Source organism: Stegodyphus dumicola, chromosome 10, assembly GCF_044657685.1.
Source record: "Stegodyphus dumicola isolate Sdum_Otavi_A_Nest chromosome 10, ASM4465768v1".
In the NCBI taxonomy this organism is placed as follows: domain Eukaryota; kingdom Metazoa; phylum Arthropoda; class Arachnida; order Araneae; family Eresidae; genus Stegodyphus; species Stegodyphus dumicola.
In genome coordinates, this window is record NC_140777.1 from 61,712,880 (window position 1) to 61,728,140 (window position 15,261).

Below are 15,261 nucleotides of genomic sequence, written 5' to 3' on the forward strand. Positions count from 1 at the left end.
GCAATTCACCGTATTAAAAATTCACGGCGGCAGATTTATGCTGAATTATGGATAGATTTTTAAGCGGGCGTAAGCGAGCATTAGACGATAGTCAAGCATCAACAAGTACACAGACGAACGTGGTTCCGAAAATAAAATCAAGAAAATATTCTCAAGAATACTTAAATTTTGGATTTACCAGTACTTAAGTAAATGAAAAACAAAGACCATTATGTATCATTTGCTCAAAAACATTGGCAGCAGACAGCATGAAACCTAATAAACTTCAAAGACATTTGGAAACACTTCATAGTGAGTACGTCAACAAACCTAGAGAAATTTTCAAATTAAAATTAAATCATATGAAAAACAAAAAAAAAAACATTTTTTAAAAAAACTGAATGAAAAAGCATTAATTGCTTCTTACAAAGTTTCATATAAAATAGCCAGATGTAAAAAGCCTCACACCATTGGTGAAAAGCGTATTTTGCCAGCAGCAATTGAGATTGTAGAAACTATGTTTGGAGATAATTTTGCAAACCAATTGCAGTCCTTACCTCTTTCAAATGATACTGTTGCCCGTCGAATTACTGATATAGCTGAAGATGTACAGTGTCAGCTTTTCTCGAAGTTGCGTGACAAATTATTTTCAATACATTTTGATGAGGCAACAGATAGTAATAAAGACGCTCATTTCATTGCCTATGTTCGATTTTGTGATGATATGTTAATAGTAGAAGAACTACTTTTCTGCAAACCAATAGAACTCAAAGTAACAGCATACGCATTATTCGCTATCTTAAATGATTTTATGAACGAAGCAAATATAGAATGGAAAAATAGCGTCGGAATATGCACCGATGGTGCTCGTTCAATGTCAGGAAGATTCCAAAGTATACAAGCACTTGTAAAGCAAAAATCGCCAGAGCAACTGGACACTTTGCATAATCCACAGGGAAGCTCTAGCTTCCCCCCCCCAAAAAAAAAAAAAAAAAAAAAAAAAGAGTCCTGGTCTGAATATTATGTTAACTACCGTTGTAACCGTAATAAATTACATAAAAATGAGAGCTGTGAAATCAAGAATCTTTTCCGCACTTTGTAAAGACATGGCCGCAGCACATTCAGCGTCACTATTTTATTGTGAGGCAAGATGGTTATCACGTGGGAAATTTTTGCAACGTGTTTATGAATTAAGAGATGAAATCACTATTTTCCTAAAAGAGGAAAACAGACCGGAAGCCGAGAATTTTCGCGATGGTTTATTTGTGATGAAATTCAGCTACTTGGTCGACATATACGAGAAATTTCTTTAACTCCAAGGAGCATGCTATGATACGAAGGCATGTTAAGAAGGCGGGAGAAATACCTTATAATGTTTACAAAACCTTATAATGTTTACACATATATTGGATACGAATGAGAAAGGTAATGTTTTTTGTAGAAAATTGGAATTGTGGAGCAGAAATGTAAAGCAAAACAACCTAACAATGTGTAAAAATGTGGATGATTGTATTAAAACTCACAAGGCCGAAAAACAACATGTAAAAGTGGTTTTTGTAACCATTGAAAATCATTTAGCCATGCTGACAAAGAATTTAAAAATTACTTTCTTGCTGGCGACAAACTGATAGAAAGTTACGAGTGGGTTAGAGATCCATTTCAAAATACTCCCGAAGGGCTCTCGATTGCCGAGGAAGAAACCTTCACAGACTTCACGACAAGTGGAGAAACCAAAAGACAATTTAGTAATAAATCACTCTTTGAATTTTGGGCAGGAGTGAATGATGAGTTCTTTGCACTAAAAACAAGGGCATTTCGCATTTTATTACCATTTCCAACATCCTACCTTTGTGAAACTGGATTTTCTGCGGTGGCTTCATTGAAGACAAAATATAGATCTCAGCTAAATATAGAAAAAGAACTGAAAGTGTCTATTTATAATATTAAACCTTCCTTCGAAAAACTTTGCTCTGCAAGACAGGCCCAAGGAAGTCACTAAGAATTATTAAAATTGTTTTTAATTTAATAAGTTTCGATTTAGTAATTTTTTTAAAGTTAAGAATTATGCAAAAATTTATGATACGAAGGCATGCTAAGAAGGCGGGAGAAATACCTTATAATGTTTACAAAACAAGTACTCGATTATGTACAGTTATAAGGTATGTCTCCTATTTTCCTAGGGTGCCTTCGTGGTGTAGTGGATTTGCACGCTGAGCCGGTATTCCAGAGGACCGTGGTTCGATTCCCGGCGAAGGCGGTTGCTAATTTTTCATCTCTCCGGTTTTTCCAATTAACCTAATGTATCTACACAGTCTTGTGGCTATCGAATTATAACTCTAATACCAGACAATAATAGAATTAACAGGAACATGTTTGAAATGCTTTTCGGTGTTACATTAAAATCTTCATTTGAAAACCGAACAATGCATAATCTTCCTATATTTATATTGTTTGATACAGTCTGGAATTTACCTTAAGGAAAATTTCAGACAGGTAAGCTTGAGGTCAATTTCGACAAATGAGTGGCTGTAATTATCACGTATCTTTACAGCAGATTATAGAGTCGGAAAGAAAAAAATTAGTTAGTTTGCTTAAAATGCAGTCTTCTGAGAAAGGCTTATCAGGGCTTGTGTTTCTTTTCATGTGTTTCGCAAACATAGTGAGTCCTGACTGGACTGGGAGGTTGACTACAACCAATGTCTTTACGAAGTGTAGAACAGAAGACAAGATGAGAAGGGTTAAATTTCCCTTTATTAACTACTGAACACAGGTGCTTCCACGCTTTGGGATACAGAGACCAACTACTTGTGGTCTGAACGTAAAAATATAAACTATGAGCTAAAATAAAAATAAGAGCTAACTCTGAATAACTCACAGAGATATTTACGATTAAGAATGGCCTTTAAATGTGCGACGTATGTAGTACGCAAACTGCCGAAACTACAATAGGTTTAAATTACAAGAGGGCTATAGACTCTGGCTCTATAGGCAAACAGCAGTAAATTGAAACACGCGTGCAACAAGGTGGTGGCCGACAAACTTGCCTTCTCTCTCTCTTTCTTTCGCTACCTCTATATCGTTGGCAAAAAGCCACAACTTAAATACTTGGGCGTTAGCAAGTACAATTTGCATAACCAAATTAACGCGTTTATTTCTGGCCGGAAGTGGAAAATAAGAAAGGACAGTAAACACAGTAAAGTTTTTAAAATAAAATAAACGTTAGTGAACGTAAGAACCTTACAGGCTCACTTATTTTATAACTTTTTCCTCGTAATGATATTGAAGACTTTAATCATGATCATCTTATTGATGATGAATTTATTGATGTTTTACATCAATCATATGATGTTAATATTACAGAAAAAGATATAGTGTGTCTAATTTACATTTATATATGGATATGTTTGTAGATCTGTATTGAAGCATTGGAATTGTAATCTCTGTAGGAAAAAACGGTACTATTCGGTTTCGAGGGCCGTAAAAAATCGCCAAACTATTGTTGATGCCAATGCTGCCAAAAATAATAGCGGCAACCCTAATCTAATAATTGCGGCAAGAAAGGAAGTATAATAGTAAATAACTCGCTAAGATTGCTGCTTTAATTTAGATGAAAGGTTAATTTCACATAATACATTTTTATTATTATAATTTATATGAAAAAGGCTAAACATGACTGAATGGAAGCATAAAAGTCAATAACTATTTCAAATCATTATTCTAATTTATATAAAAATTTCTAAACATAACTGAATGGATGCCTACATCGCTATTTCGCTACCGACTTATCGCTAAAGCATAATTTCATCTCGTAGGTAGTTCAAATGTAATTTTCTATAATGAATGACGCCTTTTCTTGGAAAATATTCTCGGTAAAGTGCAGAATCGCTCACTTATTTGTTTGCCGCTTTTTACAAGGGTAAAAACAATTGGATTTTTGTCAATTTTCTTTTACTTTTCAAGTGAAAATAGATCGATGTGTACAAAGATAAAGTCAAGGGTGTGCGCAGTGCCATTTTTGTGCAATTATAGGATTTTTTTTAAAGTGAAAATAGGTCGATGTGCACATGGATACCGAGTACATGCAATTCTTAAAAACCCGTCAAGCAGTGGGTGATTCTGCACTTTACCCAAAATTCTATTGCCGACTTTTCGTCATGGGCAATTCCCAAATTGTTAAATCCATAGGATATTAAAAAATGATTTAAAATCAAAAAAGGTTTTAAAAATTGAACTAGTATTTCAATGACGTCTTAAGAAATATAGGACTATATAAACTTACGCAATCTGAAATCAGCGCGTGCGCTAGATTTGGCGCGCTGTTAAAAGGGCGCGTTTGCTAAATTTGGCGCTTTTGCGCATACATTTTAGCTGTAATTTTTTACGGTCCTCAAAACGGAATAGTACCGAAAAAACTAATTCTTGACATTCATAAATACCTCTGCATTCAAAATATTTACGATCCTAATATCTAAAATGTACGAGAAGTTATATATTTCATCAAACAACCAACTTTTTCTGTATTAATGTTTCTCATCACGGAGAAAGCATTATTTGGGATGAGTAAAAGTATTTGTGTGTGTGGCAAATCACTGCATGATTTGTTGAAAAGCTGTGTTACATGTATTTGCAATATATTGTTGAATAATTACTGTAAGACTAAAAATAACAATTTAAAGGAAACCAATGACGAAAAAAGAAAATATGTAAATTAAATAATTCTGGATTTAGATGTAATTAATTCTAGAATATTAAATTTTAAAGTTATATAGTAAGTATCTGCAAACTGTACACAGTTGAGCTATAGAAACATACTGCGGCCCGCCCGTGGCTGAGTGGTAAAGTTGCTGAACACTGGTAGTTCGGTACCGATTTCAATCCCGGCGAACTGGCTGGCTGTATGGGTGTTTTCGTTGTTTTCCCCATATGTAACTTGTGTACGAGCTAATTTCCCTTAGAAAGTCCTCCACGAAGGCATTCCTCCACTGTGCATGTTTGCAATGTTGTGGACATTTTTTACTCTTCTCTATCATTAAATAAATGTAGAGTGTATTTTTGATCAGATGTACTTTCTTTCATAAGAAGTTTTAGAGCATGATATAATGCTCATTGGGATTGATTGCATAGTTATGATCTTGCTTTGTTTTTAGAGAATTTGTAATATATTTTTGGATATGCTATAAGATTTACTGTATAACGTTTTTGCTTATAAAGCATCTTTAGGATCAATCTTTTTTTTTTTTTCAATATGTAGATTAAACTTAAGATCTAGTAACTAGGATAACATATTAATACGATTTAGATATTTCACTTAATGTCCACTTGTGTATTTATTATTAAAAAGCATCTTAGGATCTCGGATTGAATATTGAAAAATCTTTAAGGGAATAAAGAAAAGAAATAGCCCCTTTTTTTCAATATCATTGCACAGAAAAACATAATTATAAAGCAATATTTTATTATATTAGAATTAACGTGTTGATATTAATTTTGTTACGAAATACTATATACGTTTTTTTAATATTTAAGCAGTAAAAATCAGTTTGCTTAATTTAAGCAATATAGATTAATCGGAGAGCCTAAGATACATTTTCTTTTTATTACGAAATGAAAATCATCTTGTGTTGAGCTCATTATACATGTTATATTTTCATTGATATTAACATACTGTATAATTTTTATAAATATTTTTCCGTGCATATGTTCCCGTTTAATGTTTCAAATTTTATTTCGGTATAAAAGTTCAGATACGTTTCAGTTTATTTAAATCTGCTTCGCTAAATTTATAATATGGCTCAAATCTTATTTTATCTTCTGTTTGATAAATCGGTAGAAAAGTATTTAAATATTACGATATAATATAGCAAGTTATTAAGCCTAAAATTCAAAATATTAAGTTGTAAAAATTAATTTCACTTGACTTCTGTGTTTGAAATAAAAAGTGACATAAATATGTGTCGATCGCCTTCGCTTGTGGCGTCACAAATCGATGGAGCAGGCCTGTAGATATCTAGTTGTCCTTGGGTGTAGTCCCAGAAGTCAACTTAATATTAAAAATCTAATAAAGATTTTCAACGTTTTATGAAAATAACTGAATATAAAACTTCAGGTCTTTACTTCGGGCATCTCAGCCGACGTGCCTAGGGTAAGCTCCTCAAGCGGCTTTTTATATGCCTTTTGTCTTTCTGTACAAAAGCGTGCGCGAACACACCAAGATGCTTAATTGGGGAGTCTAGTCATTAAATAAATTGTATAAATGTTGAGAATTTGGACTTAGACTATAAACACCGGCTACCTCCTCCCTCCCCCGAAATAGAAAATAAACTCTCTATAACAGTGTCCAGATAGCGAAATATCCAGCTATCTGTCCAAAACCGAAATTACCGATATTACAACAGCACAATAGTTTGGGATAAGTAACAATGGATAAAGTAACAATAGTTTACTAGTTTATAAAATAATATGATCGGTGATGAAAAATATAACAATCTGGCAACTAGGTACCTAATCGCCTTTTATAAATTGCCGTTCCGTACACTCAGCACACCAGTTAGTGTGCTCCTGTCTGCCTTGAGTATCGCTGATTACTTGAACGATGAATATCTATCGTAGTGTTTAAGGCGTCTTAGGTTAAGTTTCGCTTTTTATCTTGCTTACATTCTTCTTCATGCTTAGACAACTGAAAACTATATATCAGCGTAAGTTTTTAATAACCATGGAATTTAATACTACTATTTCTTTAACTATAGGTAGATTAAAAATCAATAACATGGATAAGTAAGAAGGAAACGAAAGGCACGTATATTTAAATATGATTGTAGGCAAATGGTAATAAGAATATTACAGTTAACTTATGTAGTAATTCATGAATACTTTGTAAAGTTTTTTTTTGGGGGGGGAGGGAAAAAACACACTGGTCCGCGAAATTTTTTCGTAAGTTTTACCGGTCAGTGGACCAAAAAAGGTTGAGAAGCACTGCTCTATAGACTTTTGCGTTTTCGTCCATGCAAATCTTGCCTTCCCCTCCAACTCCCGTGAAGAAAATGAAAAGTTGGTGCCTGTGTTCATTCTTACATACGGCAAAATGGCAAATTTTCCCTGATAGAAAGGGCTAATCCGTTCCCCCTTCCCACTCTCACAGAAATTTTCAAGAAAAAAAAAAAAAAAAAAAAAAAAAAAAAGTATTTTACTGTATACATTTTAAATAAAAATATAATAAAAACGATAAAATAAGGATAAATAAAAAGTATATTAAGTAAAATAAAATAAGAACGTACTTCATCAAATGGACTTTTCTTTTCCAATAGTAGTAAGGTTATTGTGCATCGAAAATTTTCTTCGCCAACCACTCAGTGACTCAGTAAATACGAAAATGGAATGTGTAGATGATACATAACACGTGGCTTTTTCTAGACACATGGAAAATGACTGTGTTCTGGTACTAGATGCGCAGAAGGCTCATTGTGAGTAATGAATAACGTCTGCGTATGTAGTCGGGGTAAGTACGGTATTATCTAGATTTAAACTTGTTCACAGCGTGAATTCCCAACTCGAACTTCTTTGTATGATACTATCCCTGACGACTGACGTATGGGTGACAAGGCATTGATGGATGAGCTGGAGAGGAAAGGTGGGGAGGGGCAACACATTCTGTTAGGAAGTGTTGGGAGGGGGCGCGAACTCCCATGTTCCCTGTCCTGTGTAAGCATTCAAGGAATATTTTTCTTCTTCCCCGATAAGTGCACATTCTTTTGCATTAAAAAAAAAAAGCTCTGTGTCGTTGGCTGGTCGGGGCCCGCCTGCAAAGAAGGCCTTGCGGACCCGCTTCCGCCGGCCCTGCCTGTGCTTCTAAACGTGCTTTGTATCTAACCACTTGATTCTTTTCATTTCTTTTTAGCGTATAGACCCATTTGTTTCCTATCAAAGTTTTATTTTCTGACTTTTCGACTAATTCCCAAACCTTTCTTTTCTTCATTGTGTCAATTTCTTCTTTCATTGCCTTACCCCATTCTTCGGCATTTACTGATTTTCGTGATCTTTAAAATTTTGTAGGATAATTATTTTTACGGAATTTGCCTCTTCAGACACGGAGCTAGTCTCCTGTTCTACAAAATTAACTTTCCCCGAGTATTCGTTTTTTCCACTAAAATTGAACTTATCTTTTTCAAATTTAACATTTCTTGCCTCACAATACTTTTCAATATCATTATAGGATCTAAAACGGGTGTCTGTTCCCTCTACATAACAATATATGTCTGTACGTATTCCATCTGGCCTTTTAACTGCTTTTCTTTGCCAGTTTAAGTCTGATACTTCTTTCGGAGTAGATTTGTCATCTGACAACTTTATTTCTTCTCTAGAAATTTCCTGTTCTTCATCTGATTCTGCTAATAGCTCAGATTCCTCTAGTCTTTTAAATTTAGGTTTTGATTTCTGTTCCAGGATGCCATTTGCTGCATACAGTTTTTCATCGAACTTCACATTACAGGTTTCTATTAATTTGCGTTCTTCTGGCAGCCATATCCTATAACCCCTAGTTTCCTTCGCATATCCTACCATGATTCCTTCTTTGCACCTCATTGTAATTTATTTCTAATCTGTTTTGGCACGCCAACATAGGCTTTACAACCAAATATTTTAAAATACACAACACTGGGTTTTCTATTTAGGAACATTTCATAAGGGGTTAGGTTGCTTTTATGACATACTCTGTTCCACGTATGTACGAAACAGCCAAGAGCTTCTGCCCACCATTCTTTTCCCATTTTACCATCATTAAGCATAGCTTTAACTGCGTCTAATGCCGTTCGGTTAAAACGTTCACACACACCGTTCGTTCTCTTCTGGTGTGTACGCGTTTGTGCGTTCAACACTAATTCCATTTTCGGCTAAGTACCCTTCGAATTGCCTGTTACAGAATTCCCCACCGTTATCGGTGCGTATACGTATTAATTTTCTATTCATGAGTCTTTCCATTTGCCTATGATAATTCTTAAAGTTGTAGAACGATTCATTTTTATTTTTCATACAATACACTGTTACTAATCTACTATAGTCATCTACAATAGCAAGAAAATATTTACTCCCACGCTTAGATGGAACTGGTAGTGGGCTACAAACATCTAAATAAACCAACTTCAATGGTTTATCCAATCTCTTCGGAACAGTTTTAAAAGTTATTCTACTAGATTTAGCAATAATATACGATTCACACCTCTCCATTGGTTTTTCAATTTCTGGTAACCCTTTCACGCTTTGATTCTTACTAGTTTTCTCAATATAATCAAAATTTACGTGGCTAAATCTCCGATGCCATAGCATCGCATCGTCTACTTTATTTAACTTTCCAATTTCTGTACCGTAACCAGTTTCCCTTTTATTTGTTGCATATCTAAATGGTTTTACGTGATAAAGTCCGTCATATCGTTTAGCACAGCATAATCTATCCCAATTATTAAAATACATCCACATCTTCCCTTTTGAAATCACAAAATGAGCACCTGCCTTTTCTAACCTTGCCCCCGATAAAAAATTTCTTCTTAGATTTGAATTATATAACACATTATCTAACTCAATCCAATTTATTCGATTGCCTACTTTTACTGCAAATTTGACGGTACCCTTTCCTAGTACTTTACTTTCACAATTTCCTACAGCTAAAGACATACGTATATCATTTATTTCTTCAAAATTTGTCATTAAATTTCTATTATTACAGAAATGAGTAGTAGCTGCAATATCTACGACCCAATTAAATTTATCTGCGTTACCTCCTTTATCTGTAGTTGTTACATAATTTTCTACTAACATTAATTCTTTATCTTTAAACTGTCCAATTTTATCGTCTATTTTAAATTTCTGATTTTTACTTACATTTTCTTTACATCGAGCGATTGAGTGCCCAAATTTATGACATCTGAAACAAGGTCCTATTCTCATATTCCCCATCTTTTTCTTAGGTTTAGTTTTATTTTCAACTTTATCTTTACCTGTATTTGAATCAATAGTATTAAACACGCTTACCTTGCTGTCTGCTAAATCGGCATTTACCTGGCGAAGTCGGCTTTCTTCCCTTACCAGCTCTTCAGCAATTCTTTCCAGCGTAAAATCTTCGTCCTTCCACCTATAGATCAACTGTACAATGCCGGAGTATTCCTGGGGGTAATCTCCTTATTGCCTGGAATCCTTTAAAAAGATCTGCCAAGTTGTGACCAGCTTCAGCCAACTTCTTTGCAATCATTCTTATCCTCGCGATGAATAATCCTATTTCTTCATTTAGTGTATATCTAATACTAAAAAATTCATCCAGTAACTGAATTATCCTTGCTCTTGTTTTGAGTTCGAATAGCTTCTGTAGAACTTCCCACGTTTCTTTACCACTTGAACATTCTTGTATCAGCGGCCTGAACTCAGTTTTGATTCCGTAATATAATGCAGTGAAGGCTCTGTTTTCTCTCAGTGTGAACTCCTGCTTTTCACGCCTTGTTGCACTTTTATCTAATTCTTCTTCTTTGTCTTCTATGAAGCTCCAACAATTTCTATTCAGTAAAAGCATTTTCATGTCGACTTTCCATCGATCCCAGTTGTCATGGTTTAACAGCTCAAAACCTTCAGGTAGTAATGACATCTTCAATTAAGTGTGAGCACAACGACTTGAACAAACTTCTAAGACAGGTCAGCTTCTTTTCGTGGATAACGGCCCTCTTCACCTACATTCCTTCAATGCTGAGTTGAACTGGATGACCGATTAGCTGTTGGCGCTGGGCCCATAACCCTGTTGGCAGTGGTGATAAAGGCAAAGCAGATTTTGCTTCCCTTAAATAAAGCTAAGACTAATCTAAATAAAATTCATGCTTTATTCCGTAAATTAAAATAAAAGAGCTAACACTGTAGCCTTTACATTTAAAATCATTAAGTGAAAGAAAAACTAGCATAATGCTAACTGATAATCACACAAGAGAACAAGACATTCGCCGATACCGGCGTACATATATATAATATTCGGCCAACCCGCCGATCTTGACGTCATCGGCCAATCAGCGGCAACCACGTTACCTTACCGCCGATCGACCTCCGATCAAAATTTGCATGTGGAAAACTAAAGCCAACAAAATCATATCAAAGACGGAGTACATCGAGATAAAATACTACATTTAGTAAGGAATTATAAGTCGAATAAAATAAAAACATCTGCCCTGAAGATAAGGATGGTGCTGACTGATCAATTTCCAGTTCATTGTGCGTCGCGTCGCCCCCCCCCACAGAGCAGCGTGAAATTGATAAACATATTTCAGAATGGTTAGAGAATCAAGGATATGCCTTTATCCATTTTTTGCAGCAATTCCACTTTTTGTTTGATGGACATCGAAACATGCTTTCGGTTTGTAGATCCTTTGGTAGCTCCAGAATCGGAAATTCTTTTTGACATAATCGAAAGTTCAAGCTTACTTTTATAAAATTGCTCTAACAGTCTGCAAAAAATAATAAGCCAGATTCAATTAGAAGATTAAGGAACAACACAATCTGCAACATTAACTGAAACAGATAATTAGATAATTTTAGCTTAGCTTATACATTAAAGGCGCATGTGTAAACGTATTTTACGCATGCATAGAAGCATATGCGCGTGCGTAAAGGTATTATGCGCATGCGTTGACGTATGTGCAGAAAGTTTGTATCTTTGAGGTCCGGATTATAGATCATTCCGGATAATGGACGTTCGAATTAAAGACTTTTGATTGTATAGTACAAAGTCCGTAATCACGACTCGTCGGGACTTCGGCGAGTCCGGATTAGAGTTTTTTCCGGATTATAGGTCATTAATTTAAATTTGGTAAGATGGCATGCAGAAATTATACAATAGAGAATACCGACTAACTTGTCAATCGAAATTTTTTCGTTTTCAATAATGTTCTCTGTTACTTTCTTCACTATCGGAAGCACGCATGGGTGAATGCTTTACGGGTTTTACGCGCATAAGTAGCAAACGTGCGCATCAAATGCACATGTGTAAATGCTTTACAGGCTTGCGTAAATGCATTAAGCGCATGCGTAAGTTTGTGGCTTTGAGGTCCAGCTTATAGATCATTCCAGATAATGTACGTCCGGATTAGAGACTTTATGCTGTATAAAATATATGAAAAATTAAAAACATAACCCTAGAAAAACCAAGAAAAAATGCAAAAATTTCATAAAATATACTGACATTAATAGTAAGCATATTTGTAATTACACATTGTTTAGTGAAAAATGGCTAGAAACAATATATTTAATTCTAGAACTAGTTTAAAATACCACATATTATGACAATTTTAAGAATGTTTTTTTAAGTACAGCTTTAAAAATAAACCTATCTATTTATACTATGTAAATTATAGGTCCACCAGTGGCTGAATATCAGTCAGGATTTGGTTTCAGTCCAAGCGAACAGGCTGGCAACATGTGTGCTCTCACTGTTTTCCGTATGTGTAACATTAATGCAAATTAGTTTCCCTTAGAAAATCCTCCCCAAAGGCAAGTTTCCTCTTAAAGGAGATAGCCCTCACGTGCTTTGCTATATTATTATAAATAATGAGAATTATTGAAATTCAGGAATATAAAGCAGTAATTCACTCAAATGCAAATCTTTCAAAAATTTATATGTAAAAGACAGTAAAAATACTTTATCTTATTTTGACATAACTAATTTCATTTTATTTATTAAAAAAACATTTCAACTTCTTATTAAAAAATACGAGTCATGTATTTCTGAAGCAGTTTTTATTTATATTTTAATTAAAAGAAATGAAAGAAAAATTAAGAGCATAAAGTAATACTAAAAAGTAAAGTTCTTTTCAGTTTATAAGTTCTTAAAGTATCTAGATAAATTCAGAATACGAAGGACATTTAAAAACTGAAATAAAATATTAGCCCTTTTGAATCAAGAAAATATAAAGAAATATTTCTCAACTGAGAAAACTAAGAAAATGCCATCTTTTCATTAAATTCAAAAATATGTTTCACAAACCAATGGAACTAAAAAAATTAAACCCATACTTGATAAGGTCTTTTATCATGGTTTATCAGGCTGATACAGATTTTATCTGATAGCAATAACAATTGCAGTGATTATAAAGAGATTATAAAGGCAATAATCAATCACAGACAGCCTTTTGAGAATTCTGGATAAAAAGTTGCTGACATAACAAAACTATTATGACGATGCACTTTAAAAAATTCTCTTTACAATGCACTGAAGAAATTTACTTGCACTTCTACATTATACATAGAAAAACCATACATATTAAATAAGCTCTATGATGCTAAATAAATCAGATAAGGAAGAGGAATATCACACATGTTGAATTTCTTTGGTTTTTAAGCTGCAGTAGGGTTTTAAAAAGGGGGGCGGGGAAATGCCATCTTTAAGCCAGCAAGATTTTAAAACTAGAAAATAAAAAATAAAATAAAATAAAAAAAGTGCTTTTATAATAGGCATTGAAACTTGACTATAGTAAAATCATTTTTGTTTTTAAGAGTTTAATTATTTAAGACCGATTGTTGGGGTACAGGATGTTGGTAGAAACAAGTCATTAAAATATTTGCTTTGAATTTAAGTGGCACTACAACTTTGAACATAAAAATCTAAATAAAAATTATCACTTTAATTCAAAGTACCATGAGAATTTTTATTTAGATGGTAACTTTCCTGAAACAGCAATACTATGTCCAAACATCTAAAACTGAGAGTCTAATGATAGTACTACATAATTCTCAAACTTACAACCCGTATAAGGGTAGAGTAGACTTTAAGGTACCCCTTGTATTATGGCAAAGTTGTTGTTTCATTTATGGTAGCCTGAGTAGTTGAATGTTATGGAAACCCTATTGTGACGTAATCAGGTGCATGACTCTGGGAAATTTTGAATCATGGGATGTTTTGTAAGCGTTTTTGTGGTGTGTGTTGGTTTGATTCTTTAGACGGTTGAATGGCCGAATGTAGTAAGTTTCTGTACGATTTGGAGCGAAAGGGGAAAAGAGCTTTAATTGACTGCTGTGTAAATGAAGGTTTACTTAGTAGCCATTATAAGTGTCCTGTATGTAGGAAGGATATGCGTCTAGTCGAACGCAAAAACCGTTTAGATGGATTTGAATGGGTTTGTAGGAAGAAAGGTTCAGATTGTCACTATGTGAAGCATTCGATCGGAATTTGAAAAACGTCATTTGAGTATGATTGATATTTTGATTTTTACGTGGCTCTGGGTGTACGAAGCGATCTCGAAAATCATGGTAAGTGAATATTTGCTTTTGGTAGTGCTTAAATGTATAACATGTTTTTCCTTTTTTATGCTAATTTATTGTTTGGTTTAAAATGTATTTTACTCAGATTATGTATTTTTTGTTTGCCTATTGTAGAATTTGGTGCTCCTTTGACTTTTTAAGTGAAAATATATCGATGTGTACATGGACAAAGTAAAGGGAGTGCGCAATGCAAGTTTGTGCAATTCTGCGATTTTTTTTTAAAGTAAAAATAGGTCGACATGTACATGGATAACGTTAAAAGAGTGCGCAATACCATTTTTGTGCACTTTGAGGATTTTTTTTTAAGTGAAAATAAGTCGATGTGTACATGGATACCGAGTTTGTGCAATTGTTTGTCTTGTTATTTTGGCTTTGTGTAGCGGTGACTTTTGGAGCAAAAGTCGCCGCTTCGCAAGCCAAAATAATGAGTCAAAGAATTGCACAAAATCGGTATCCATGTACCGCCCAAAATCGCCATGTTTCGCCAAAGGGTACCCTAAACTATACTTTTACCTCCGTATAATTTTCAAATTCCATTCTAATGAATAATAAAGTTGAAAAAAAAAACTGAACTTATTGCATTCTTTTGGCTAATACATTGCCAATATTTTAATGTGTTTATCTTGGTCATTTTGGCAAACATCTTTATAACTGATATATTACAAATTACTGTATATTTGTATATTTCTGAATATTTACACCAAACAGGAACTTTTAATCATCTTTTTTTAAATTATGCTATCAATGGACAAGTTTTTTTAAATACATTATTACATAAAGTTTTATAAAACCAGGCAAATTTAAAATGGCAAATATTTTTTACAATTTTACTTAAGGTGATATTTCTAATTAAATATACACAGCTATAAATACATAAATTGGTTACATTTGGCTAAGAATAATTAAAATTTAATAACACATAAAGTATAATTATTAGCAGATGTATATTATTCTTGAAACATACATTTAGCATATTTTTCCTTAAGCCATATTTAACGAATAATA

The 15,261-nt window shown here is 33.8% G+C and overlaps 1 protein-coding gene across 1 annotated transcript in view; it reads right to left on the minus strand.

Moving 5' to 3' along the window:
- The window catches only part of LOC118184446 (UNC93-like protein MFSD11), a 117,253-nt gene that overhangs the window by 101,038 nt on the left and 954 nt on the right, over window positions 1-15,261 (minus strand). The gene's annotated exons all lie outside the window — the stretch shown is intronic.